Source organism: Mytilus galloprovincialis, chromosome 10 (genome assembly GCF_965363235.1).
Source record: "Mytilus galloprovincialis chromosome 10, xbMytGall1.hap1.1, whole genome shotgun sequence".
Classification (NCBI taxonomy): domain Eukaryota; kingdom Metazoa; phylum Mollusca; class Bivalvia; order Mytilida; family Mytilidae; genus Mytilus; species Mytilus galloprovincialis.
Window position 1 is genome coordinate 23,110,953 of NC_134847.1, and position 9,153 is coordinate 23,120,105.

The 9,153-nt window shown below is 32.5% G+C and overlaps 1 protein-coding gene across 1 annotated transcript in view; it reads right to left on the reverse strand.

Moving 5' to 3' along the window:
• Positions 1-5,417, reverse strand: part of LOC143047191 (uncharacterized) — a 36,095-nt gene extending 30,678 nt beyond the window's left edge. The window contains exon 1 of the mRNA XM_076220182.1: positions 5,036-5,417. The gene's annotated coding sequence lies outside the window, so the exon portion shown is untranslated. The remainder of the gene's footprint in view (positions 1-5,035) is intronic.
• Positions 5,418-9,153: the final 3,736 nt, after the last annotated feature.

The window sequence follows — 9,153 nt, forward strand, 5'->3', positions numbered from 1 at the left end:
AGATTTTTTAACTCGACAATACCATATAGAACGAAATTCAAAACAGTGTGGCTGTGGCCATTGATTGACAAATTAAATTCATCAATTGACTGGGACAATTTAGGTGAACGTTTGTATGTAACGACCACTGCTCACTATGTACTTTTTAAAGACACTAAAACTATGGGGTCACCAAAGGTTCTCAACACCTTAATAAAGTAATTCGAAAAATTAATCAGAAATAACACGATGTTTTGATTTATATCAATTATATAAATCAAAACATAAAGGTTATTCCTGATTAATTTTTCGAATTATTTTATAATTAAAGGCGTTAAGAAACCTTTGGTGACCCCACAGTTTAAATGTCTATCGTAGGTACGTCGTGAACAGTGGTCGTTACAGACAAACGTTCACGTAAATTGTCCCAGTCAATGGATGAATTTAATGTGTCAATCAATTGCCACAGCCACACTGTTTTGAATTTCATTCTATGTCGGCAAACGTGTGGTATCTTTTGCAAGTGCACAAGCATAGAGTTTAAATTCTCCCTCATAAATTCGTCCGAATTTAAACATTTCTAATCTATCTACATGGCTAAATAAGAAATGTAAGAGGCAAGTCAATATGTAGGATTGGTTTGCTCGTTGTAACTTCGATAAAAGAATATTTATCAACCTTAGAGTGCAAGACATTTCTCTTTCTTAGTATAGTTATAAATGTTATGACTATTATTTAAATTAATTAAAAAGGATTTAATTTCTAGCATAGGATATTCATTATAACATCATTTTACTCCCTTGTTTAACAATACATTTTCTGTCTATTGTAAAGCGGCAACGTAACCACATGTAATATAATTATGTTGTGCGGGTTTATCTATGAATTGGGATTTGTTTAATACTCTTGTTTAACACTTACTGACTTAGTGGCTAAATCTTATTCTACGATATTCCTTTTTTGAACAGCGCATGAAAATTTCCTATAAATTGAAGCGCAAATATCCATTAAAAAGCTCAAATGTCCTTTGAAAAAGCGCAAACGTCCAGCGCCGGTACACACACATATAATATAAAGAAGATAATTTATACAAACGACGGACTGACTCTGTAGCTGAAAACATATCACATTATACAGGTTTACCATTCTTTTTGTAATTAAGGCTGGTAATATGCGATTAGCGCTATTGTAGTCTTTTTTTCTGAAGTGAAGAAAGAAATGTAATTATTTTTGTTTTAGCATAATTTCTTTCTTATTTTGATTAAAGAGAACTTTCGGCGATTCTTTCTTCACCTTTGAATAAAGTATAAGCTCTTGCATAAATATTGAGATATATCCTTTCAAAAACGATGAATCACACTTTTTTACTGGATTACAACAAATGTTTATTTTTCTTGACTCTATGCTACTGGCAAGTAGGACAACACATTTTTAAACATACGAAAACTGTAGCAATAGTTGCTGTTAAAACAGTAAATGAGAGTGGTAACGTAATGTTTGACTTGAGTGCAATCTTAATATACGAAATAACATACACATGGAAAATAGTCAAGCAATTTGTAAACTTGCGTAAGATAATTAAGAAAAACATTTAACGCTTGATTCTCACAATATCACATACAATTAAAGAACACAACATAAGACATCAAAGCAGTTGGCTTAATTGTTTATTTTACAGTTATTCTATTATGCAGTTCTTGAAAGAAAGAAAGTATGAAATCAAGAAACTTTCGACTTAATCATAAAGGCGAATAATTTAAAACAAGAATTGCTTTCATTAAGTTTATTTTAAAATATGTCTGAAGTTCTTATATTCATTGCATGGCCTAATGTGTAGAAATGTGCATTTACTGAATCAAACCCGATACCTCCGCATATAAACATGATAACTGTTAGTTTCGGGGATATCACAAGCATTTCGATACTGGAAACTATTGGTTTAATCAAGACTGGAGGAGCAACAGTATATAAAACAACCAAACAACCAAAAGGTTGTCACTTAACTCTTGCTCGTGCATATATTGTTTTTACGTTACAATCTTTCATAGTAATCATGTTTATAAAACAATAAATAAATTTGGTGTATTTACTGTCTTCTGATTGGTTAAAATTATTAGTTTTATTTTCAATGTATGTTGTCAATTTTGATGGCGACACGCCCACTCTGACGTTGTGTATTCATACGCCAACATGTGTGTACGTTGTTATTGTTTATATAAATAATATAAAACGTTCTTTGAGCCTTATTTTTGATAGAAATATATTTATAATGAATGGCAATAGTTTATTTTGATTTTATTGAACCATAAAACTAATTTGCGGATTATTCAATGTGAAGAGTCAAAAATTAGTTTTATGGTTCAATAAATTCAAAATTCAAAATAGATAATAGCCATTCATTAAGTAACAAAATACATCATAGATGCTTTCGCCAACTCTAAAACTATGTATTGTTTTCTTAGAATGCACTGAGTGAAGCAATTATGATCCAGACCATATGTTTAGTGTTCGCCTTAATTTATTAATCTATTTGACATTAAAGTATATAAAGAGAGTACACAGGGTGCACGTGTGCAAAAAGCAATCATCACGAAAGATGTAGTTATAATATACTGGACTCTAAGTTCATAATTTAGTCTGATAGAGTTGAACCAACCTGACTTGTAAGAACTATGCTCACGGTGATTTACGCTTAATCATGTTACGTGTTTAGAATCAATCTGAACGGATATTTTGGATTTTATATCAATACAATCTTTGACTTTGACTCATGACAAGGGAAAAATATTCGAGTGTTATGTTGAACAAGGTCGTCTACCACCTGATATATTATTTTATGTATAAGGGATGCCGAGTCAGCAGAACATACAGAACTGTACATTGAAATGTCATCCGCTCCTCTGATCAGGCTTGATTATTTTGAAAGTCTTTTAAGATGTAGGATTTACGACAACTATCACATAACATTTACATTATCAATGACCCATGTTAATGAGGTCAAGGTAAGATAAATCCAGCCAGACGGACATGTATACATGTACCTTACAATCATCCAATACACCAAATGAAGATGACAGAATGAGTATCTTGCATGGGAAAAGACTAGTCCACAATGAGCTTTGGAGAAATGATAGGTGAAATATTGTCAAGATCAATTAAAACCTACATGAAGTATGTACACCTATAATAACTGTCTACACAAAATATAGTTGGCTTATTGCTACCATGCAAATGTGAGAAATAACGATCAAATAACGAAAACAGTAAAGTGAAAATAGTCCAAGTTTTTCGGTTGGTTCAGCTTACAACTGAATCACCAAGATCCCGTCTTAATCGTCAATAAAATTTTAGTAGTAAAGTGTCTTCACGATTTCAGAGTTCTATTTGAAATAATTAAAGTGTTGAGTGATACATAAACATTTGTTATCAATCCGCAATTTTTGTCAAATATAGGAGATAATACCTAAGTCTTGTCCCGTTGACATATACATATTCCTTCATTTAAATAAAAAAAAAAGTGTTTTCAACAATGCTATTAGCAAGCACTTCAGAAACAAAATTTTGTTACATCTATTTCAACTTCACAAAAAAAAAACAACACCAGGATATTTGGTTATTTTCAACTATTTCTGTTCAATTATTTCTGTAAGAATGACCACGAATTTTGAGTGCATTTCAAGTTTATGATTGCGCTGGTACACAATGATACACTTATTTGAGTCGTGTACCAAGATATAACTATAATTTTGAAAAAAAAACTCCAAAATACATTGCACATTGACGTTAATACGATTTGTCGTATTACACCCCAAACTCAATAGTAAACTTTACAATACTTTATGAAAAAAAAAAAGATTTAAAGTAAGTGCGATTGCGGATTCGATAATGAGTAGTTTGATAATTTTTAGTCATGATCACAAAGTATACATTTGAGCTCTACTGTACGTAAAAATAGTGTAACAAAAACAAGACTTAAAATATTAACGCAAATTAGTTGCCTGGAAACTTAGTCCATAGGTGCGAAGGTATCCAATAGGAACGGGAAAGGGGTTAATATATTTAAAACTTGATAAATAGCTGAATTAGAAACCAATTACTAAACAAAATATTAAACATGGTTTACTAAGATCTTCTCGGTAATTTGGGTAAAGATGTAACTTGTAGTAACTTGGTACTTTTCCAAAATAAGACCTAGCTGCCTGGAGAAGGCACGACATTCCACCACTTATACATTAATTGCAGAATCTTACACATAGACACACTGTTATCAGTCCCAGAAGGTATTTACTGTCAAATCTTATCAACCTATTAGAGAACTACGAGTTAAACAATGGTATAGGATAACAAGGGGTTCAATACTAACATAGATCATCTTCGTGATGGTATTTACTATTAAAGTAGCGAGGAAATGTTAATCACAGGTGGCCTATAGTATGTCATGCTCATGTAGGAGATATAAATTGTTTCACAACTACTGAATGAATATCCCACTGGTTTGTGTGAAGAGTATCACCGGTAATGAACACAACATATACTATAGTCTATAACTGATCAACATTTTAACATTTATTGTTTATCAGCGCATAGCAATAGTTTTACTACCAATGCAATTAATGTTAGAAAGGGGGTTTCTGTTTACTCTGACCTTTATTAGCAACAAAATGAATTTATAATTATTGTAAATCTGAAAGAATCTTAAAATTGCTACAAAATATTACCAAATACTTACGCTTGTTTAGGCTTCTTTGTACTATGCCAGTTAGTATATACTATACACGTGTCTTCTTACTTGATAGACTTTTAAAAAGCGAATACTTGAAAACTATGCGGATGAGAATTTAAAAGGCTTTGAAAAGGACTGAAGGTTTGAACACATTTGACTGAAAACATATCTTTACCATCAACTCAACAATTACAGTTGAGAATGGGTGAATTGTCATCTTTGCCACATCGATTTTGAGTTTTGTAGTAAAAAAGTATTTGCTTTGTAATATTTCATTGTTATTACATTATACATGTATAAATTATATTATTATGAAATAGAAATAATTCTTACCTTCTTAATTCTGCTGAATACTATATTCCGTCAGTACAAAATATTCTATATACTGAAACTATTACTAAATTGTTAGGTAATCCTGACACATAGTTATATAATAACTCCCACAACGGCAGCCAATATTACACTACAGGTACTAAGTAAATAACGTCAACAATGCAGCAGATCATCTCACACCATGTATACCAGGGGTTTCCATTAATTTTACACCAGACAACAGATCTTCGTGTCTCTTCATTTATCGTAAAAAGTACGCGGCCTTCGAAGTAAGTGATCTATTAATATCTCTTATCAGTAAATAGCTTCCTGCAATTTTTTAAGTTGATGCTTCTGTTTGCAACATAAAACAGTCAGCAAGAGAGCATCCTCTAATCAGATACTCCCGCTACTAACATAGATAAACAATGGATGCTGGGTATTATTTAACGCGCCACTAACTGTCAGAAGGACAGGATATTCAGTGCATTCAATTAATTCAACTTAATCAAAACTATAAACATATGCTTTAATGTATTTATTTAATACGGTTATTATCATACTTGAGTATACAGACATTCACATACAGACAACTAAAATACAACTGAAATCTGTATTATAATTTAAAACCAAAAAATCAAACGACACGAAGAAAAATAATGATATAAGAATAAGAGGAGAAATACTTTAATAAAATTGAGAATGGAAATGGGGAATGAGTCAAAGAGACAACAACCCGACCAAAGAGGAGACAACATTGAAGTATATGTAACTGTCATAAAATTTTAATGACTATACAAGAAGAATAGGACAGGGTGAATTAAGGGAGACAGGGATTAAGGGTTGGGAGAAAAGAGAAAGGTATAGAGAGATAGGAGAAATGGTCTAGAGAAACAAGAGGAAGTTAAGGGTGTGAGCAAAGAGAAATAAAATTGGAGAATAAAAGAGAGAGAGAAGAGAAGATCGGGAAAGAAATGAGGAAAAAAAAAGCTAGATATCTATTTTCAAAACATAGTTTAAAATGACAAAAGAGAAATAAATTAAATCTTATTATTTATTCGAGAAAATCCATCTTTTCATCTGAGAGAACTAGGCGATGGTGTATTGAAAATAAACAAAAGACATTTACAAGATAAATAAGATATGATTGCCTATGAGACATGCACTAAATGAGACAAAGATCCGTTAGAGATTGATTGTTGGTTGCTTACCGTCTAGTGGTTACTATTTCGTGTATGTTCAGGATGATCATTAAAAATTAAGATCAAGATCGGGGAAATTTTTCGACACTGGAATAAGAGGGTATATTGGATAGGGATAGACATTTCAGGAATTTGCAACAGATCACACCAAAGAATTATTACATTGGTTCTTAACATGCAAAGAACGTGGCACTCTTTCTACAGTTTAAGTCTACATTCTGACCGGACATGGCTGCGTATTTGTACACCCCGCACAGCCAAATGGACTCTCCACTTTGGCAAGGGTTTAAATGCCGATTGGAGGAAGACCTGCAGTGACCATATTTATATTCCCTAGTCAACCTTAGGGGTCTTCGATTCAACAATTAGAAAATACCATACCGCATAACAAATTTTACAAGACTCTGACATGTCACAATAAAGAACAATCCAAACGTGAAAACCCAACATCCATTTTTTTTGGTACAAAACAACATACGAAGAAAAATATAATATAAATTGATACCTTCAAATTATAGAGAAGGCTTTACGCTTTCAGCTGAATTGTGGTAAAGATATGATTAAAATTGAGAATGGAAATGGGGAATGTGTCAAAGAGGCAACGACCCGACCATAGAACAGACAATAGCAGAAGGTCACCAACAGGTCTTCAATGCAGCGAGAAATTACCTCACCCGGAGGCGTCCTTCAGCTGGCCCCTAAACAAATATATATACTAGTTCAGTGATAATGAACACCATACTAAACTCCAAATTGTACACAAGAAACTAAAATTAAAAATAATACAAGACTAACAAAGCCAGAGTATCCTGACTTGGGACAGGCGCAAAAATGCGGCGGGGTTAAACATGTTTATGAGATCTCAACCCTCCCCCTATACCTCTAGCCAATGTAGAAAAGTAAGTGCATAACAATACGCACATTAAAATTCAGTTCAAGAGAAGTCCAAGTCTGAAGTCAGAAGATGTAACAAAAGAAAATAACAATAGGTATAAGTGAATCAATATTAACGCCAACATATGCATGCATTCTTTAATGACCTGACAACAGTATCGTTACAATATCCCTTCTTAATGATATGATTGTTTACTTTTTGATTCTGTTAACTTTATAATTTTATTCTTAAACATTCTGTGTGGAACTTATCCATACCACATAGAAACGGGCATATTGGGAACCTTTTTATTAATTTTATTAACTTTTCAATTGTTCGCTTTTATACAGGAAGGTTCAAATTGTTTATGTGTTTGTTCTTGTAGTTTCTAAAAGGGATAAGTCTTAGATGCATGATTATTTTTTTTAGTTGAAAGTGACTTTGAACTAGCTGTCAGTAACTGCGAGAACTCTCAGATCTGTACTTAGTGTATTTTTTGTTGTTGGGATATACAAGTACCCGGCCACGTCAACTCTGTGTTTTTGTTATATGTATTTCTATTTGTATTCATCTGAAAAGTTAAGCCTTTTCAACTGATTTTTATAGTTCGTTCTTATTTTGTAATGTTACACCACTGTCCCAGGTTAAGGGGAGAGTTGGGATCCCGCTAACATGTTTAACCCCGCCACATTCTGTATGTACGTGCCTGTCCCAAGTTAAGAGCCTGTAATTCAGTGGTTGTCGTTTGTTGATGTGTAACATATTTGTTTTTCGTTAATTTTTTAGAACATAAATAAGGCCGTTAGTTTTCTTGTTTGAATTGTTTTACATTTGTCATTTCGGGATTTTTATATTTGACCATGCGGTATTGACCTTGCTTATTGTTGAAGGCCTATAGTTGTTAATTTCTGTGTCATTTGGTGTCTTCCTAAATGATGATTCAATATAAATAAAAATTAAATTTCATTGATTTTCAGAAGAGCTATCAATACTTCAATGTACAGATACTAACATAGTGAACTAAGATATAAATTTCATTTTCAATGGGACACAACTTAAAAAATTATATTCGATCGACGCTGATTCTTTTTAATTCGTTGGTGCGGCGTTTTGGTATTTGCACCGATCTGTATTTCGTTTGCGCTGATTTTTTTCTTTCACTTGCATCGATTTTGTTTTTCATTTGCGCCGATTATGTACAGGTATACTATAGTCCTATAATATAAGACTCTGCAGGTTCATATCATTTACATTCAACGTTTTTTATCGGATAATTTTTTTTACTATCAGTGTTGAACCTCAGATTCAACATTGATAGTAAAAAAAAATATCCAATAAAAAACGTTGAATGTAAATGATTTGAATCTGCAGTCTTATATTATAGGACTAAATGGCAAACGTGAAGCATGGGCAGTCCTCCATTTCATCTGTGGAAGGAATAGCCCCAAAAATTGCGATAGTCTTTTGCTTATTTTTGTCGCTAGGTTGCTGTCTCATTGACGTATACCCCACATTCTGTTTGTTGCACACTACATATTTTCAAACATACAGTTAAGGTGTAATTTCATGCATAATAAATTGAGAAAATGCAGAAGAGAAGATCAAAGGACTTAATAGAAAAAGCAGACGACCTGTTTGGTCACTCGTATATTGGTTGTCTATAAATGTAGTCCCTGTCAGTTTTATAAATGTAAACTTTTAGAACTGTGTCTTTTAGGGGAAAATGTATGGCTCAAAATTATTAGTTATGTTATTTGTTTGATAGTGATGTGTATCATCATTTCTTTAAATCTTAGCCTTTTCAGTTGGCATTGTTGGATTTAGTGTCAGAGATGTATGAAAGGCAACTCTGTCTACTTAAACAGCGTAAAAATCGTAGATTTAAAAGTGGTGCGACTTTTCCAATGTGTCTAATGACTTTATTTCATGTCATTATTATATGCAAACATTCTTAATAAGTAAGCACACGATTTCGTGTGAGATGTACTACAGATTTCAACTTTTGTTTTATTGTCGAGCCTGCAACTTTTGTTGCAGAAAGCTCGACATAGGGATAGTGATCC